Raw genomic sequence first — 19421 nt, forward strand, 5'->3', positions numbered from 1 at the left:
CTGCTCCCCTCAGCAGTGTACTTCGTTGATCTGCCTGTTCTGCTCCCCACTCTGTCTCTGGTGAAGCCTCTCACCGCCCCTGAGCCTCTGACCTGTACCCCAGTTCTGTATGAATAAATAAATAAATCTTTAAAAAAAATTATTCCAATGGTGAAATTTTTGTTATTTGAATTTATATGTGGAATACGTTATGTGTATGTTATTGTGTGTGTGTGTGTGTGTGTGTGCGCTTAGCCGTATGTAAGCAGATACACATGTTTGACTCAGGGCAGACCACTTACGGAAGTGGCCCTGAGGTGGATCCTGAGGCCCCACTGTCGCCATGGTGGGAACTGTGTCCCAGGGCTGACATCCTCCAGCTGACCATTGCAGAGTCCGGGGAGATGAAAGACAGGCAAGTACTCCTAGGAGCCTGCCTAGACATACGGCCAGTCATTTTTCCCAGTCATTCAACAAACATTTTATACACAGGTACTGTGTGAAGCTCTGGAAGAAAGCAAAGAGGAAGAGGAAGAAGCGAGCAGAGCAATGAACCTTTTTGAACAATCTTCCAAGCACACTTCTAAACTCTCAAGTATTACCTTCTGTAGCCCTCACCTAAGTTCTGTAGGGTAGAAGCTACAGATGGGTCCACTTTTAGGGTTTGTTTGTTTGTTTTGTACTTTTTATAATGATAATGAACAAGCTAAAGAAAGCATTTGGCCGTTAGAGAGGGCTTGAATCCAGGTTTGTCTGACCCAGAGCACAAGTGTGTAATCACTGTTGTACACGGATCATGCTCAGAGATGCAGAGTAACTCCACGTGACCCCTGTCCTCCAGGGCCAGGGTCCCTGCCCTCCTGAGATCAGTAAGCAAGTGCATGCCATGAGCAGATGTGGTGAAATGCGAGCCAGCAAGTCTGAGTGCCCAGAAGCCCAGGCAGGAAGAGCCAGCCCAGCTCCATTAGGATGGAGCTCTTAATCCATAGGGTGTCTGATCTGTGTCTTCATCTCCTGCCCCAGACTGTGGCTGTCTTGGGAATAGGGACACAATCTCCACTCTGCATAATCCCCAGTGCCCTCAGGGAGATGACCAAAGCTGGGATATGTTGCCAGATGAGCAACTAACCCGGGAATGGCAGAGGTGGCTCCCAAGTAAAGAGAAATTTAAATCTTTTAGGCTGGTGCTTGAGCGAGAAGCAACCCCTTTCTTAAAGGGGGCTTTAACTCCATGACTTGTAGGTTTCTCTGAGAAAAGTGACCCACCATGGCTCTTTACCATCCCCCAGTGGCCTGGAGGACTCATGACAGATGAGCAAAATACTCAGATCCCTTGAAGCTGAGTTCAGAAATGAAAGGCAGTCTTTTGCAATGTGTCTGTGGACAAGCAAAAGCAGGTATACAGGTGGAAAATCAGACTCATCAGGTCTGTGCTTTCGCTGGTCTGTGACCCCAAGGGCTTAAAATTCCACTTTTTTTTTTCTGCCTGGACCTGCATCTTGGGAAAACCAGTTCTTCCCAGAGGTGGTAATTCCCACCAGTACTGAGTCCTTAGCAGAATGGAAAATTTCCCCCAGGGGCCTGGGGAAGGTGGAAGGGCCTCTTGTGACTGCAGAGTTCATTCCTCCAGTATGACAGCTGCTCTGAGGTGCTGGCTGCCTCGATGCCCATTCTTAAGCTAAAGCAGAAAGTGCCTGGAACAGGTCACTTTCTGGACCAGCATTGGATGCTGGACCATCTTAAGGGCTTTGGGACCCATCAGAAGAGGTCTCTCTAGCCACAGCCCAAATCAGAGATACACCTTTCAGAATACATCAACAGACTGTTCTGGCTTTATAAATACCCTAATCAGAAGTTAATTATCCTTGAGCAACTCTGTCTTCTATAATTTTCCCAAAGGCACACACCACAATGTGAGAGAGAAAGCATTCAAACCGAGTCATCATTCACTAGGCCCTATGTTAGGGACTAGGGGTTGAAAAACACCAAGTTACCATCCTCAGGGTAGAGAGGGACAAGTCAATGCAAGTCACTAGAAGGGACATGTGGACCTCCCCCAGGTGGCTGGAGGGGGAGAATTCAAAGGTGCAGCATCATTGCACACCATGGATTAACAGTTACACTGCCAGAAAAATAGTTGGCATGGACTCATCTACAAGCCTGACCTCATGTCCCTGTCCCTCAGTGACAGTCTTCCTTCCCAGCACACGGGAATGTCCAGCTATTCACTCTGTCCCTCAGTGACAGTCTTCCTTGCCAGCACACGGTAATGTCCAGCTATTCACTCATTCAGAGGTTTGAATGCCTGTTTCTTTTCTTTGACTAAAAATATATATCTATCTGAAAGTCAGTGCCTGTTTCTGCGTATGTCCAGTGTTTTCTACTTTCACCACTGCTGAGGGGGCATGGACAATGGAGATTCCTCTTTCACCAACCTCTTTCACCAACTATCTTTTCTTCATTATTCAGAATTTAGATGAAAATACAGCTCCTCCTATTGTCTATCTTATACATAGCCTATAAAGAAAATTAAGAGTTTCTTAAAAAAAAAAAAAAACTAGTAAGCTGTTCCATGATGTTGTACTTTTAAGATATTATCCTTAAAGCAAATATCTTGAGAATGGAAATTAGCCATCACAACAGTGTTCATTTCTGCCGGTGCTGAGTTCTATATTAATAAAGTATCAACCGTAGCTGCAACTTGGCCAAGTACTCTTTAGTAAAGTCCACATGTTTTATTTCTCTTAATATCCTTAGGTACTCACCCAAAGTGTTCCCACTGTCCTTTTACACTTAGCTTATTAAATCGCAGGCCATTGGGCACCCAGTGTTATTAAAATGAGGAAACTTGACTCATATACTACACTAAGTAAAGAGTATTCCTATCTCTATTTAAGAATGTGTGGCATCAGTACTACTTCTCAAATGCAGTTCTGGGACACGCACCAGCGTCATCTGGGAAATTTTTAGAAGTATAAATTCTCAGGCCCCACCGGAGACTAACTGGATCAGAAACTTTCAGGGTGGGGTCCAGAACGCTGCTTTGACCAAGCCTTCCCAGAGTCCTAGTTCCAGGTAAGAGGAAACCAGCAAACCCTCTGTGTCTTTTCTTTTTTTTTTTTTTTTTTGGTTTTGTTTTTTTTTTAAAGATTTATTTATTTGTGCATACAGAACTGGGGTACAGGCCAGAGGCTCAGGGGCGGTGAGAGGCTTCACCCAGGGGCGGTGAGAGGCTTCACCAGAGACAGAGTGGGGAGCAGAACAGGCAGATCGATGAAGTACACTGCTGAGGGGAGCAGCGGGCGGGTCAGGAGAGGTCTGCCACGCCATGTGGTCACCTCCGGGGCAGGCGGGAATCGAACTCATGCGGAAGTGGCTTTAGCTTCTCAGTGCAGTGCTTTAACCCGCTGTGCCACCAGGGAAGGCCTGTGTCTTTTCTTTTGAATTATGCTATTAAACCTGAGTAGAATGTGTAGAGCAACTATTTGAAATTCTAGAAAGTAAAAGCAGTAGTAGAAGGCAGACTGGGTAGAAGAATGGAATTTTAACTCACACTGAACTGGTAGGGAAAAAGGGTTCCATGTAAAATCCAGAAGTGGGCAAGACCAGCATCTACATAAAGAACTCCAGGAGAAACCTTCAAGTTCTGGTTTGAAAAGTAAGAAGAGAATCTCTTAACCCTCAGAGAAAGTGGGAACAACTCCTAATTTTTTTTCTTTTCTCTATTCCTTTGCACCCAACAGACCCCTTCATTTCTGAACAACAAAGCTATGTCCCTAAGAAGCTGGAGCAAACCCGTGTTGATCTCAGACATTGGTGCAAAAGTGAGAAGTATGTGGCAGAGGCAGGTAAGTAAATTCTGGGGTCGCTGTGGGGAAGGTGATGAAGGGGACTCTAGAAACCCAAATGGTTCTAGGAAGATCTTGCTGAGGGAGTTGCTCAGTGGTGACCCCATAAAGTTGTTTGTGAATGTCTTGGCATACTACTGAGTGACGAATGCATGAATCTGACCCTAACTAGCACACTGAATATTTTAAATACTGAACCATGTGATAAACCACTGCCTGTGGCTCAAGCTGGCCACGTGGAAGTATGTGCAGGACAGACCCAAAGAGGGCAAGATTCTGGAAATGAAAATGATATGGAAATCATAACCCACACAAGACAGGTCAGAATTTGCAGCCAGAATCCAATAAGATCAATTGCCTAGTATAATACTAACAGACTTTAAATTAAAACTCAGAGTCTTACGACATAAAATTGAAAATGTTTAAGACACATTGTAAAATTATTCAGTATACAAAGAATCAGGGGATTTTCTTTATGGGAAAAGAAAATCAACAGATGTGAATTCCAAAATGATGAAGATACTTGAACTATCTGACAAACACTTTAACGCAGCTATCATAAAAATAACTCAAAAAGTAAAGAATGAGCATGCTTAAAACATTACCAGGCATGAAACAGAAGACATAAAAATTACACAAACAGAAATGTGAAAACTGAAAAAAAAAAATCACAATCATGGAAATAGAAAAGCTCACTGATATACCAAATAGCACAATAGAGGTGACAAATGGGAGGGCCAGCTTGAAAAAAAAACACAGAAAGCATGCAATCTGAACAACAGAGAGGTAAAAACAAACAATGAACAAAGTCTCAGAGATTTATGGGGTACTACCAAGCAGGGCTAAGATGAGTATTATTAAAGCTGTAGAAAGACAGAAGAATGGATTCAGTAGAGCAAAATAAATAACAGCTTCTTCCCATATTTGTGGAAAGATATAAACCTGTAGATTCAAGAAGCTCAGTAAATTCTAGAGAGAGGTTCCTCTTTGTCTTTAGTTTTCAACAGGTTGGTTATGATGTGTCTGGGTGTGAATTTCTTTGCATTTATTCTGTTGGTAATTTACATACATATATGTATTAGTATATATATATATATATATATATAGAGAGAGAGAGAACAGAAAAAACTCATGTGTGAGACTAGAGATGGAGATTTTTCAGTTCATGGCATGACTTTTGGTTGGGGGCCTTTAACTGGGAAGATCCTCCCTGCACTCACCCCAGGGAGTGTCCAGAAGGATGGAAAGGTTCTATTACTTCATCTGGGTGGCAGTTCCTCCATGAAGCCACTCCCTGGTCATAGGATGGGTTCTACAATCTGTACACTTTTCTGAAATGTACATCAATAAAAAAGCTTCTATTTCTAACACTTGGCTATAAAATGGAGGAGCAAACAGATTGTCAATGGAGGGGGACATGGGGCTGAAAGAGGGGTTGCTCACTACTGGGGAAAGGTGGTTATGTAAGTGCAGCCCAGGGTGGAAGAGACCTCCCTTCTGTGTGCTGAGTTGGGGTGCTGCACTCCTGCCCAACACGTAGCCATGCAGAGTGGGTGCAGCAGACTCACTGACTCCATTGGTTCCTGGGTGGTGCTTCAGCTTAGAGGGCCGGTAGATGTCTGTTTAATTGCTATTTCTGCTCACAACTCAGAGGACTGAGAAATCTAACCACTCAGGTAAATAACCAACTTGCCTGATTTCTGTCTTCAAAGTAGAAAACCCTTCGTGAATGAGCAGCTATCCTGCAAAATCATGTAGCCCCTCCGCGACCATCGTTCCTGAGCTCCTGAGCCACATGAGTCCAGTAAACCCAGGGCCATTAGAGGACAGTGAACAGTTTTGAAATGGGACTTGATTCTGGAAGTTCCAGCTCTGAATACCTCTGTTCCTGCTAAAGAAGAAAAATCATCTCATACTCACTGCTACTTCACAATAATTTTATTAAGGGACTATCAGTCTGGTGTGCACACAGGTGACCCCAAATGTTTTTTCCCTTTCCCTTCCCCCTCCCCTAGGATGGAAATTTCTTAGAAGAGAAACAGCCCTGACTTTGAGAGAGCAACACAAGTCAGTGCCAAGATCCCCTGGCTTCCAGGCTGGTATTCTTGAGACTACGCCGTCTCCCGGCACAGGAGTGCCAGCCTTCAGGAGAGCTAATCCCTTTTCCTCCACTGTGTGGTCATCATGATCCTTTGCAGGGTTTCTGTGTTCCTACTTGGTTTGTGTGTGCGCTCTTTGCCTAGACTCGGGGGCCGCGGGAGTGGTGCCAAAGCACAACTTGTCTGTGCTGTAAGCCGCAACTGATTATTTCCCCACGTGAACGTTCAGATGACTCCAAATTCATCAGCTTCTTCTGAGGAAGCCTCCTAACTAGCAGCAAGTTCAAAGCTCCAAAGCTATGGCGGGGCAAGAAGGGAGAGAATTGGGAAGGGTAGAACAGAATGCAGGAACTCCATTTTCAATCAATTTCCTCCATCACTCCAACTGCTGACAATCTTTCAGGAACAGATTCAACTCACCCCCAGCACAGCCTTGTCAAATTAATCCTGGTGCACTGTGAGTGTTGGGAGGCACAAAAGTACCACTGCACCCAACTTCAGCTTTTAGCTCTAGTTCATGGTCAAGAGCTAGAGCTAGGAAGGATACAGACAGGTAGAAGATGGGGCTGTTTGGTTACGATCCATTACTGAGTCCCTGCGCATCACCAGAGACCTCACTTTCCAAGCCCATTTCTTAGCACCCATGTGGAGAGTAGAGGATGATTTAGTCCTTTTGTGAACTTGAGTAAATTACTGATCTTGCATGGGTCTCCATCTGTAAAACGAGATGAGCATTCAAGGCCCTGAAAGTCCCTTCCTACTCTGACTTTCTGAGTCATCAAGGGCTTACAAGAAAATAAAGTAGAAAATAAAATAAGCTGTTTCCTTTCCTTCAAAAAGGCCAAAGGAGCATTTTCTCTCCACTGCATTGAACCTATGTCTCCTGCCACCCTGGCACAGCCCCCTCTCCTGAGCAGGGAATGGCCAAGTCCAGTCCCCAACCCCCTCATCTGGTGCTCAGTGGCTTCATCTGCTGAGTATTTAATTAGAGCTGCTGATAGCTGTTTGGGAAGAGCCTCGGCCAAAGGGCAGGCAGTCTTCTCCTTGTTCTCGGCTTGGGAGCCTAAGGGGAAGCAGACAGTTGGAACAGGGCTCCACCTAGATCTTTACCCTGCTGGCGGCGTGCAAGGCTTTCTGTGCTCATCAGTTCCAGCGTTCTCCCGGGAAGGGCCTGGGCCTCAGATGGGGTGGGGCCCCTCTCAGCAGGGGAACCAGCTCTCTCCATCCGTTGTCGTCATCTCTGTTCCTGGTTTGCCCTTCCAAGGCTGGAAACCCATGTTTCCACCCCAAGGAAGCCTGCAGCAGTGGCTGCAAAAAGGAGCTGGAGATGTCAGCAAACCCAGGCAGGAAGTAACAATGAGCAGATTCAACCTGGAAAAATGCGACCATTGCATCTGGGGATAAATAATCAGAAACACAAATACTCAGGTGGGAGGGAGATGCTTGGAACAGGAAGCAGCCAGACAGCATTTGGACAGGAGCTTGCAATGTGATCTAGTGACAAAGAAATTGCTGGGGGATTCACGAGCTGGATGCATGTAGGTGACACCCCAACAAGAACAAGGAAAGAACAGGGGCGGAGTCAAGCAGCTGTTCTTGGCCTCCCCAGAGGCCAGGATTAACTGGACCAAGGGGTTGAGATGGTAGCAGTAAAGGGTCAAGTCAGACTCGAGACAGAACCTTGTCATGATGAAGCAGAGGGAGGCATTACTAGAAAATGGTTGAAGGACCTGAATACAGGACGCCTGGTCCAGGGGCAAGGGCATGGACCACACATGACCACCAGCTGTATGCAGCCCACCTAAGCACATGTGATTCTGCAGGAAGTGGAAAGTTGACCTGTGTACAGATGCCACAGGAGACAGGAGATGGCGGGACAGAAAATGCTACATGTGAGGTCCGTGGAAAGTCACATGCATGGTCCAGAGACTGAGATAAAGCTGGGAAAAGAGGCCTGAGAAGTAGACAGCCAGACTCCCTCCTCATCAGGCCCACAAGGAACATACTTTCCAATCCTCCAGTTGATTCCATCACCTAGGACCTAGGAGCCTCAAAATGAGGCTCCCGAGACAAATCCCCATGTACATTAGACCCAGAGGGGCCAATCAAATGCATGCCATCTGATCTGTGTCTTCACCAACATCTGGTTGCTCTGGAGGGATTTAGGTTAGACCTCAAGAAGAACTTCCCTCCTGAGTTTTGAGATACTGCACATACCAGCCAAAGAGTCACTTGTCCTCTCTCCGCCACTCACAGAAAGATTAGAATGTGCTTAGAATCGCACAGGCACAAGTAGCCTCTCCTACGAAAGCATTGTGAGAAAGTTATAGTTGTGCCTTGTAGCAAACAAACTTGAGATTTGAAAGACCCTGGTTAGAGCTTCCTGCTGGTCTATGAAGTCAGGCCAGTAAAAGAGTGGGGAGTAATTGGATGGGAGAGAACAACTCATTTATACATAGGTCATCCTGGACACCAGAAAGACAAAAAATAGTTTAGGGATCTTCAGAGAGGAATGAAGCTATGGAGCAGCTAGTACTGAGATTCTGAGATATACCAAGCACGGTGCTAGGCACCTGATGGATCATTTACTCATCTGTTTTCTTGGCAAATATTAAGTACCCATGATATATCAACCTGTTGTTTTCTTTGAAACAACTCCAAGAGATAAGGTCGGAAATGAAGCTAGGGGAAACATCACCTGACATGCCTGTGGATATCCACCCCTCGGTGACTGAGCTAGGCTTCAGACTCAGCCTGAAAGTCTTTGCTTTTCATCAGAAGTTTCTTCTCCAGATAACCTTCCAGCCCTACCCTCTTTGGGTTCTGTCGTTAAAGCAAGGCTTTGGGATGTGTACCAATATATGTGGACGAATAACAAGTGTGTGCAGACAATTTGCAATTTGCCATTTACCCAAATTGGGTAAGAGGTGGTGAAGACCAGTGCCCCAGAACATAGCCCTCTGCTCCTGGAGGGAATCACACTCCGTGTTGAAGAAGGAAGATTCCAGCACACCTGTCTGATTCAGCTTGGCTTAGGCTAGGATTCAGGACTGACTTGGCTTCCATCTCCTGAGCATCCTAACACAGGAAGCAATGGCAGAGAATGCAAGAAGCAGAGAACAGGTTCACCACTCACCCTCCAGTGCATAAACCTGCACACTCCCATGGGTTGTCCTGAGTGACCCTGAAAAACTGCTTTCCGTTTCCTTCATTAAACACTGTGTTGACCGTCTTTAGTGTCCTCCCCATCCGGGGCCAATACAGGCCCCCACATGTAGGGGGCGCTCCATCCCAATGTTGCCGGTTCTTAAGACTTTAGGCTGCTACAGTATGTGTATCCTAAGAAAGCGGGGGGTGCAGGGAGTGGAGGAGGGGGCAGGGGGTCAAGGAAAGAGGTGGCCTGTCTGTGGACAGGATCCTTGAAAAGAAACACCCAAGACAGTGATCTCCAGAGCCCAGCTCCACCTGCTGGTGTCCACACCACCATTGTGGTCTAAAGTTTTGATTCTGACTAAAATGCATCTGCCGCAAGGCATGGTTAAGTGAAGGGCAGGCATGAAAGAGCTGAAAATGGCCGTGAATGTGTAGAGAGGAGAAAAACAGATGGAGAGGACAAAGAGCCAGGCTGAGCATCCTCAAGACCACGGCGCCAGCCCACCATCCGCCCTCCTGGCGTCTGCAGGCAGGGAGGGCAGCGCCCCTCGGCCAGCCCAGTCCTGCTCCTAGGGAGGGGCTGGCATTCCATGTGGACTCTGTCCTCCCCACCTGGCTGCCCATGGAACTCCAGAAGCCACCCGCACCCCACAGCACCCCCTCTCCAGTTCTTGCAGTGTCATCCCCAGTCTGGCTCCCCCCGCCCCCCGGGAGCTCCTGCCACCTTTCCCTCTGCCTGCTGGCTCCAGATCCAACCAGCCGTCTCAGGGGTAGTGCACAGCAGATTGATTCTTGCCACAAACATAGCCCGTGGGTAATTAAAAGGAATCTGCAGGGATTCAGCTGTTCCCCAACCCGTGACCTCCCACCCACCTCGGCAGACAAAAGAGTTGAGCAGAACAAAGGAGGCAGAGAACACACTCCAGGCAGAAGTCCCTCCTCTCCTGAACCTCCGTTAAGGGCTGTCAGTCCCAATGAGGAGAAAAAGGACACCCTCTTCCCCCATTATCTCTGGAGAAACTTGCAGTGTCTGAGAGCATAGTTTCAGGGGCTGAACCCCTCACTGGCACTAGATGTTTGACTAAGTTATGAGAATTCCACTTTATCCACAAAATGGGGGTAGTCTTGGCAAATACTCTCTAGGGTAGTTACAAGGACTAGATGAGTTACTGTAAGTGCTCATCCCAGGAAGCATCATCATTACTAATAACATCAAAGCAGCAGTAAGGTGCTCAGGGAGGGAAAGGCCTGGGTCCTGGGCCCCACAGCAGGATGGAGAGAACAGACATTCCCCACAACACTGACATTTCTGGTGACTGCAAGAAAGGGTCTCGTGTCTGAGGGACCTCAGGCAGATCACAGCCGTGGTCGTGCAGACAGCTCCTGACATACTGTCCCCAAGAAACGTCAGTGTCTTTTTCAAGAGGATTGTGTAAACATCATGGAGCCAAGCTGACCTAAGGACAGTATCACTGAGTCACTGACGATGGAAATCATCCTGGGAGCTGGGCTTCACGAAGAGTACGGAGCGGGAGGGTACTGACAGAAAGTAAAGAAGGAGCAGGGGAGGGCAGAAGCTTGGGGAGAGGAAAAACTGCTAGCAAGGCCCAGGGTTCAACCTCTTCCCCCAGAAGCTCATCAAAATCCCTCCAGTACTATAGACTACACGGCATTTGTAAGACGCCAGCTTCCCGCGGCTCTCCGGCCCTCCAGTATGGCGGCTCTCTCTCCTTCTTTCTCATCTCTCTCCCTATCTCTCGCTGTCTGTACATCCTGCCCTTCTGGTTGGCTTGTTTTTGCTCTCCACCCTCCCTTCAGGAGCACTGCTCTTAAGGGGACTGCAGATTCGCAGATCACACTGGTATCTTCTGCCCTGGCTGGAGAAGAAGGTGAGAGAAACTGAACAAAGCTGAAGTTGAGGAGAGGCAGGCTGGGTGAGCACTGGCTCAAGTGGAGAGGGGGGAGAGGAGCCACAAGCTGAGGCCCAGCTGTGAGGGGGGCAGGACAAGAAGGGGAGAGGGTTCCATGTGCTGTGGAGGGTCTTCCCTGCCAACCCCAATTCTTGAGAAAACTCCTCCCTCGCTAAACACCTCTGCCAGGCCCTGTCTTTGCTCCAAGTTAGGCTTGGTATCAACTCCGAACACCGCTGTGTGTCTACAGTGCCTCAGACACTGTATAAAAATAATAAGCACAACCTCCACTTTCCAGGTCTTGAGTCTTTCCAGGGACAAGTGGTGTTTGAAGGGTGCACTCAATTGCCCAAGGATGGAACAAGTGTAACAGGGTGGTCAGGAAAAGGGGAAGTTCCAGGTTCCCTGCCCCACCCAGAAGGAGGGTGGAGCTGAGCAGAGAAAAAGGAGAGAAAGAATGAGAAGAGAGAAAAAGAGAACGAAGCTGGAGGGAGAACAAGGAGGAGACCTGAGGAAGCCACATGGAGCAGCGAGCCTGTGAGGAAGAAGCCTGTCAGCATCCTCCATGCTTGTTTCCTGACCCTGGACTGGTTAAGGCAGATGTGGGTGAGAGACCTGTAGGGAGGTGACTATGGCAGTGTTTATATTGATTTTGATTTTGCTCTTTTCCTCCCAGATTTGCCTGGCCATTTCTGACCCTATTCCATGGGTCCCGGCCAGAAGGTGCTTTAGCCTTGTGGCGCCTTTCAGGCCTTGCTTTGGGCCAATCCCTTTTGGGTTGACTTTTGCCCACAAGGGGATGGGTAACTTCAGGTGTTTGATTTAGAAGTTCTATTCTTTGTGTTCCGTATTGTATATTCACTGAATTAAAGTCACTTTGCATTAAAGTTTTATATGTTTTGTCTTGTATATATCTTGTGGCGGATGGCAGAACCCACTTAGAGCAGGCAGGTTTAGGGCTTCAGGGGTGCCCCTCTTTCCCTGTCCTGGAACAGATTTGCTCTCCTCTAACAGATTTGGTGTCCTGTAACACAAGGACATTAGATTATGGACAGATACCACAGAGAACCAGATAGATGTTCAGACAATGAGAAGGGTGATCCTTTTTCACGACCCTCCAAAGGCCAAGTCTCAGTTTTATGCTGATGTCTTTAGCCTTTGTGACAATGGCCAACTTTCTTTCTAGGCTGGGAGCGCTGACCCCACCCTCAGACCTTCTGTGGCCAGCTGCACAATGGGTGACGTTAGTCTGGTTCTGGTGTGGTCTATTTTTGTGGTCACTGTCTTTTTAGTGGCCATTTTTGTTCTGCATTTTTGGTAGTGATGTGCTTTCCTTTTGAAATAAACTTAAGTGTAAAAAGTGAGAGTGTTTAGCTAAGCTACTTGGCAAATAACAGACTAGCAAGTCAATGACGATTCTCAAATCCACGAAACTGCAATTCAAAATCACCATCATGGTATTTAAACAACCAAAACTGTGACTTTCAGTAAGCAAGCCCAGAAATGAAGCACTCAGCATGTGACCTGTATGCAGACCTCTCAAGCCCAGCTAGTCAGTAAATGCTTTGCACCTCTAGTCCAGACCTTCAGCATTTTCAGCCATTCAGAAAATTGGAAAGAAACTTAATCAGCTCATAGTTTAGGTAAAAACAAAAAAGGAAAATTAATTCAAAACGTGAACAGGTGGGCAGACAGCTTGGGTCCACTGGCAGAGAGGAAAAACCCAAGGAAAGATAAACCTCACCCCACTTCTCAAAAAACCTGCAAAAGTCCTGCTACTACACGTGATGCTGTTGGGTTGTAGGAAAAGTCATGAGGCATTTTCACTTGAAAAACAGAGAAATTTATCATGACTTCTCTGACCAATATGCTACCATCTACACTGAGCTCCTGCAGAATTATTTGCCAAAGTCCTGGAAGAATCAACTCATTGAGCCCAACAATCATACTAAGAACAAGGGAAGTAGAAGCCTTGGAATGAACAACAGCAAATCATAACCAAAACTAAGCTGCAGTTTGCTCAGTTCTAAGTGACCCCATTAATATTCTTTTACTTCTCATAAACACTCACTGGCCGACAAGGAGTACCAGCTGTAAAGTTTGAGAAAAATGATAAGTAAGAACAATTTCAACTGAGAGGATTATCTTTTTCAAAGCAACTTTTCAGTCCCCAGCCACAGAAAAGAAAAAGATTTTCATGCTGCCCACTGCAAAGGCAACCCAAAGACCCCAGGGGAAATAAACTTGACTGCTCTGCCATCATCAAGTTCCCCCAACCAGCAATCGCTGCGAAGAAACTAGAAGAAAACCACATGCTTGTGTTCATGTGGACATCAAGGCCAGCAAGCACCGGGTCAGACAGTCTGTGAAGCAAAACACCCTGTGGCTTTGCAGTAGCTGAGGTCGGCACCCTGATCAGGCCTGATGCAGAGAAGGTGTCTGTCCAACTGGCTCCTGGCTCCGATGCTTTGGATTGGATGTTGCGAACACAGTCGACATCATCTAAAGGGAGTCCAGCCAGTTCATTCTAAATATAAATTTTTTTCACCTTAAAAATATAATGGGATTTATGCTGCACAGATGCTCTGGATCAGTGTCTGGTTTGCTTAAAGCCTTAACGAGCAGCATGGGCTTGACTCTATCCCATCCTTCCCACCAGTTCCTGCTCCTTGACAAAGACCATGGCAAGAAATGACCTCAAGTCCTTTCAGCTCTGACGTCCTCTGACCCTCTCTGTTCATGCCCCCCAGACCCCGCCTGGTAATCAGTAAAGCCTGCACACCTGAGCAAGGTTAGCACGGCTGTCACCAGCCTTTGTCTTCAGCTACACAAGGGTAGGTCACAGCAAAGCAAAGCTCAAAAGCTCCTTCTTCCTTTGAGGATGCCTAGAGGCCAATGAAGTCCTGTCAATAGATGAAAGGCCCCAGGGAGGAAGGCTTTGAGAAAGACCAACTCCTGCTCCTTCTTCCTACTCCAACCTCAGCCAGTCTTTCACCAGATGCCCGCCCACTTCTGTTCCACCCCAGGAGCTAAAAGCCCTCGCTGCAGGCACAGCCCTACTCCTCGACAGCAGGCAGGTGCTTAGCGTCTCCTAAGAGGGAGACGGAGCTGTTCTCACCAGATCAGCGAGGATGCCTGGAGCCTCAAGGGAGAATATGCTGACTTTTTCATTACAAACTTTGAGAAAGGAAATTGGTCCCCTAGTCTTGAGGGGGCCTTGACCTGCCCTTCTTGCTCCCTTCATGAGCCCCACCCCTAGCTGCCTCCAGGCCCCCCTGGGGAGGGCAAGTGCAACCAGCCTGCTGTGCCCTGCTCTGCTCAGCTGTGCAAGCTGGGGTGGCAGCTGCTGGGCTGTCTTTGTTGTGTTCCCAAAAGATCCCTTGGGGATAAGAAAGAGAGGCAGGTGAGAAGCCCAAGGCTCCAGCATACTGCTGCTTTGGGGTGTGGCAAGTGGGACAGGAACACCTCCAAAGCCAGGGGGAAATCATCACCTTTCCCCCATCATTAGCGCTAGTCAACAGCGTGGCTGCTGCCACACTCAGGAGAGCTGGCTGCCTTCGTCAAGCAGGCGTGCACTGGGCAGCATTCAAGCCCAAGGTCCTGTTGTCCCTGACTTCGTTAGCGCCTCCTCCATCCACAGCCCCCACTCCACACCTGAGGAGCACACAAACTGACTTTGTAATGGCGTCCTCAGGGGCTGGAAGACCCCCCCACCCCTATCAGTAGAAATTCACCCCTCCTCTCCCCCCATTGGATGCCTGAGGTCAGCAGTGAACAGGAAGACCCCTGGGGACACACTGCCACCCCCAAAAAACCAAGCAGCAAGGTATTCCTAAGATTTAAGGGATTTCTTACATCAGTTTCCTAGCAAGGCGGGATTGGAGAGTTGTACGAGGGAAACTGGTTCAGCACAGCACTGTGGGGGTAGAGAGAAGACAGCAGCTGCTCTCAGCACTCCCTCTGCAAGGCGCAGGCTGAACCATGTCCAGGGAACGGCCACCCAGAGTTGGCCAGGTGCTGTGAGGGGCCAGAGCAGCTTCCAGGGGAGCAAAGCCAGATGGGGGGTTCATTGTTCTGACACCCACCTGTTCCTATAGAGGCCCCTTGAGCCAGCCCCCTTTGGCTAGAGAGCTCTCCTGGTCTCTTTTCTCCATGAGTTCTGGGGAGGGAATAGGGTTCTACTGTCAAGGGCGTGACAGATCTCCCTGGGATGACAAAGACCCCAGAAGGTTTGAAGCTTCGAGGGGGTTCAAATCCCAGCTTGGCCATCTAGTAGACACCACTAGCTCCTGCGCCACCACCCTCTCTGAACCTCCATCCTCCTCTCCTTAAAAAGGTGAGCTAGGCCCTCCTTGGTGGCGCAGCAGGTTAAAGCACAGCACTGAGAATCTAAAGCCGCTTCCGCATGAGTTCGATTCCCGCCTGCCCCGGAGGTGACCACATGGTGTGGCAGACCTCTCCTGACCCGCCCGCTGCTCCCCTCAGCAGTGTACTTCGTAGATCTGCCTGTTCTGCTCCCCACTCTCTCTGGTGAAGCCTCTCACCCTCCACATCTCTGGCCTGTACCCCAGTTCTGTATGAATAAATAAATAAATCTTTAAAAAAAAAAAAAAAAAGGTGAGCTAATGCCAGTCATGCAGGGTATTCATGAAGACTGATTAAAGGCATCCCAGGAAAGCAAGACCCCAGGTCAAGAGGCACACAGAAGGCACTCAAGATGTTACTTCGCTCCTTAAATCACGGGCAAAACCAAACGCTAAAGGCAGAGCCATTCCTCAAGTCCCAGTGTCTCCACCCACAGGCCTAAGGTTACTCAGAGGCATAGTTCCCTTCCAGAGAAAGAGGTGGGGGGCAAAGGAAAGAGTGGCCTCTGGTTTTCAGAACACGTTCTGACCTTCCAGGTCCACAGTCGTCTCTACAGGTCACGAAGTCCCAACCACAGTGTCCTCTGGCCCCTATTCAATTCAGGGCAGTAATAGGGTTGAGATGTCAGGCAGGAGACGCTGCCGGGCCTATAAGGTATGAAGTCAGGGGTCGGGGCATCCCACAGCTTCATGGGCGTCCCACGCATTTTTGGATCCCACCTGACCCCAATGGGCCGGGGAGGTGACCTGTGCCTTCTGAATGAAGCTGTGACCCTGGCAAGGCAGCCTGTGCCAACTCCATCCCTGACTCTGCCAGAAGCAGCCACAGAGTGGCAGACCCTGCGGGAAAAGGCCGACTCTGTTACGGGTGCGGGAAGCCCAGTCCTGGGAAGGGCAGCCCGGAGTAAGTCATGGGTTGCTCCCTTGGCCAGTCCTCTCCTCCAGTCCCTGTTTAGAAGATCCAGCTACCCACGAAGATGACTGTGGGGCCTGCCAGGTGGCCCCACAAACACACCCCCCACCCAGGACCACCAAGAGCCTCACCCTGCTTGGGGCTCACCCGCTCTCCAGACACCCCAGTGAGACCCTGCCTCTGTCCTTCTGGCTCAGGGTAGTGGTGTGGGAGCGCGTGGGGGGAGGTACCAGCCTCCTATAGCCCCATCGAGGGGGTCCAGGCTGGGAAAGGCCCAAACTACTTCCATCAGCCTCCCATTTGACAGTAATGACAGCAACAAGGATGAAGGTGTCTGTCACCCCCTTGCATCTCAAGCAACCTCTTTGAATGAAACTCGAATCAAATGGTCAAGTGTAAGGAAACACAGAGGCAAACTGATTTGCTCATTTAATTAAACTATTAATATAGACACATTTGGATATGATCTAATGTCATATTCATATGTCATGTATATGGACATAGTGGACAGAATGTCAACACATGGAAATATGCACACAACCGAAAAGGTGAAACACCCAGTGATCACCCTGTGGAAAGAATGACAACCTGCCCAGATGTCAACTAGGGAAGGAAATGAACTTCACCAACTAGTGTTTTATAGAAGCAAAGTTCTTTGGAGGTAAGGCTAAGTGGATAATTTTTAATGGATCGCTGATAGAAACTCATTTTCTTTCCCTGTATCCTAAAACCATGAAGAAACCAGACCCTCAAAGACAGCCCAGCCTGGAAGGATGGGGACAGTTGAGTGGGGGGACAGTTGCAGCATCTGGTCCCCAAACCTTGCCGGGTATAGTCAAGCAACATCCCACTCCAGTTCCAGGCTGCTGCTCAAGGCCAGAGATGAGCACCCCAAGAAGAGCTGTTCAGACCTGCAGAGGCCCCAGCTGAGCAAACTTCTACAAGAGCTCAACACCAGGAGGGCATGGGGGGAGCAGGAGGAGATCATGGAACACTGGCCCGAAAGGGGGTGATCATTCGTTCTCAATCCTGTTTGCGAGACACAGCTGGAGCTCACTGGGCACTGTTATCAATGGGGGGAGGGGGGAGTGACTGCCGCTCCTCTCTTAGCAATAACAGTTTAGCTGAACATGCAGAAAATGAATGGTCCAGAAAAAAAAGCATTGAGGGAAAAGTGCCAGAAACAGAAGGAGCTGGAAGATAGTGGGTCTCTTGTGAAAATTTAACATGCACACAGTTCAGAGAAACTGTCATGACCAAGAGGTTCCTCGGGAGATATGACACATAGGTGTCACAGAGTTGGTGGGATGGGACTCCACCCACCTTTAAAGAACTACTAAGGACCCATCAAAAATTAAGGAAACCTGAGCAAAGCAGAGATTGTAGTTAATGCCGTTTCAATAGCAATTCATTCATTGTAACAAGTGTAACCTATGAATTAAGATGTTAACTACAGGGAAAACTGGACAAGGAGTAGATGGAATGCTCATATTTTTCTATAAGTCTAAAATTCTTCTCCCCACATGGTCTATTTGAAAAAAAAATTTAAATGCATAAAGCAAAAAAGAACATTTTCTAGAAACACAATGTATTGGAATAACTGTCTGTGGCGAGAACAGGCAGTGAAGAGAAAGCAAAGATGGGTGATAACAGGTGGTAGGGAGATTTGCCAGGACAGTTACAACTGAATTTCAGATCAGCAACAAATAACTTTTTTAGTATAAGTATATCTCCAAGATTGCATGGGATATACTTATACTTAAAAAATCTGTGGTTGACCTGAAATTTAAATTTAACTGAGCATCTTGAATTTTCTAACCCTGGCCATTCTAAACAATAATCACAGCAGAAACATTTATTTGTTGTTACAATTCTAGGTGCTGATGTAGTTGTCTTGTTTCAAGTTCAGAAAATCCCAGTGAATAATACATCATTCCCTTTTTACAGATGAGGAAACTTTGATTCAAAAGGATCAAGTCACTTCCCGAGATCACGGGCTAGCAGACACCGGGTCTGGGATGTGAACCCCTGTACTGGGACCCCAAGGTCCACCCCCTCCAGCATGAGGCTGCTTCACTGCTGAGCAGCTGAGGCAGGCCTGGCACTGCTCCCTGACACCCAGTGTGTGAGGTGTAGCTTCCACGGTGCTCACAAGTGAACTTCACAACATGCCACTGCCTTGAGAAACCCTGCCCAGCGGACCCAGCTGGAGACCACCAAGAAAGCTTTGCAATCCCAAACATCAAGGAATCTAAGTGGCCCTCAAAGAACACTCTCCCTTTTTTGCAGCAATAATGAAAGGAACAGCTCCTGGCTTCAGGGTCAGCAAAGGTCAGCAGCCAGGTCAGCACACAGGGTCTGAGCCAGGTCACCAGCTTTACTTCCTGGGGACAGAGAACTGGGTGAATCACCCCTGGGGTCCTTACCAAACAGGTTCTAGTAAGGTTGGCACCCCACCCGCACGACAGCTTTTAAAATAATCACAAGTATTTGTTGAATAACTGCTGAGTATCAGGTTCTGCCTAGATGTTTTCATTGCCCCACTGAATGATGGAGACATAGCACTGCAATCAAGGGTATCCATTATGGTGTAGTCCGATTATTCTCAGCTATCATATGTTAAGCACCTACTTTATCAACTAGACCCCCAGGTATGGCCCTAGGTGCTAAGGATACACAGCTGTGAACCAAAGATCCCTGCCTGCATGGAACTGAGGTCACACATCAATCCTGTTATCTCAGGAAGCAGAACAGTGCTAAGTGTGATAAAGAAAAGTAAAGCTGGATCGAAGAATAGAGTATTAGAGCAGAGGTATTTAAGGTAGTTAAGGTAGGTGATGAGGGAAGATGCCTGGAAAGGGGTAACATTTGAGCACGGGTTTAAATGAGGGGATGAGCATACACAGGTATGAGAAAGGATACATGAGGCAGAGGGGACAGCCGGTTCAAAGGCCCTGAGGTGACCCAAACCAAGATAAGGTCAGTGGGTTGGAGCAGGTACAAGAAGGGAGGGGGGAGGGGAAGTTGGAGGGGATAGTGAGAGCAGATCATTTTTAAAGGATAACTGTGGCATGGAATAATGGGTGGATACAGGGATGAATGAATAACTAGATGGCAGGAAGGAAGGTAGGATGGATGGGTGGATGGGTGGATGG

At 48.0% G+C, this 19421-nt stretch overlaps 1 protein-coding gene across 1 annotated transcript in view; it reads right to left on the minus strand.

Moving 5' to 3' along the window:
- The window catches only part of ANO2 (anoctamin 2, calcium activated chloride channel), a 254687-nt gene that overhangs the window by 232839 nt on the left and 2427 nt on the right, over positions 1 to 19421 (minus strand). The window lies entirely within an intron of this gene.

This window comes from Condylura cristata, unplaced genomic scaffold (assembly GCF_000260355.1).
Source record: "Condylura cristata isolate star-nosed mole 26May11 unplaced genomic scaffold, ConCri1.0 scaffold00034, whole genome shotgun sequence".
Classification (NCBI taxonomy): domain Eukaryota; kingdom Metazoa; phylum Chordata; class Mammalia; order Eulipotyphla; family Talpidae; genus Condylura; species Condylura cristata.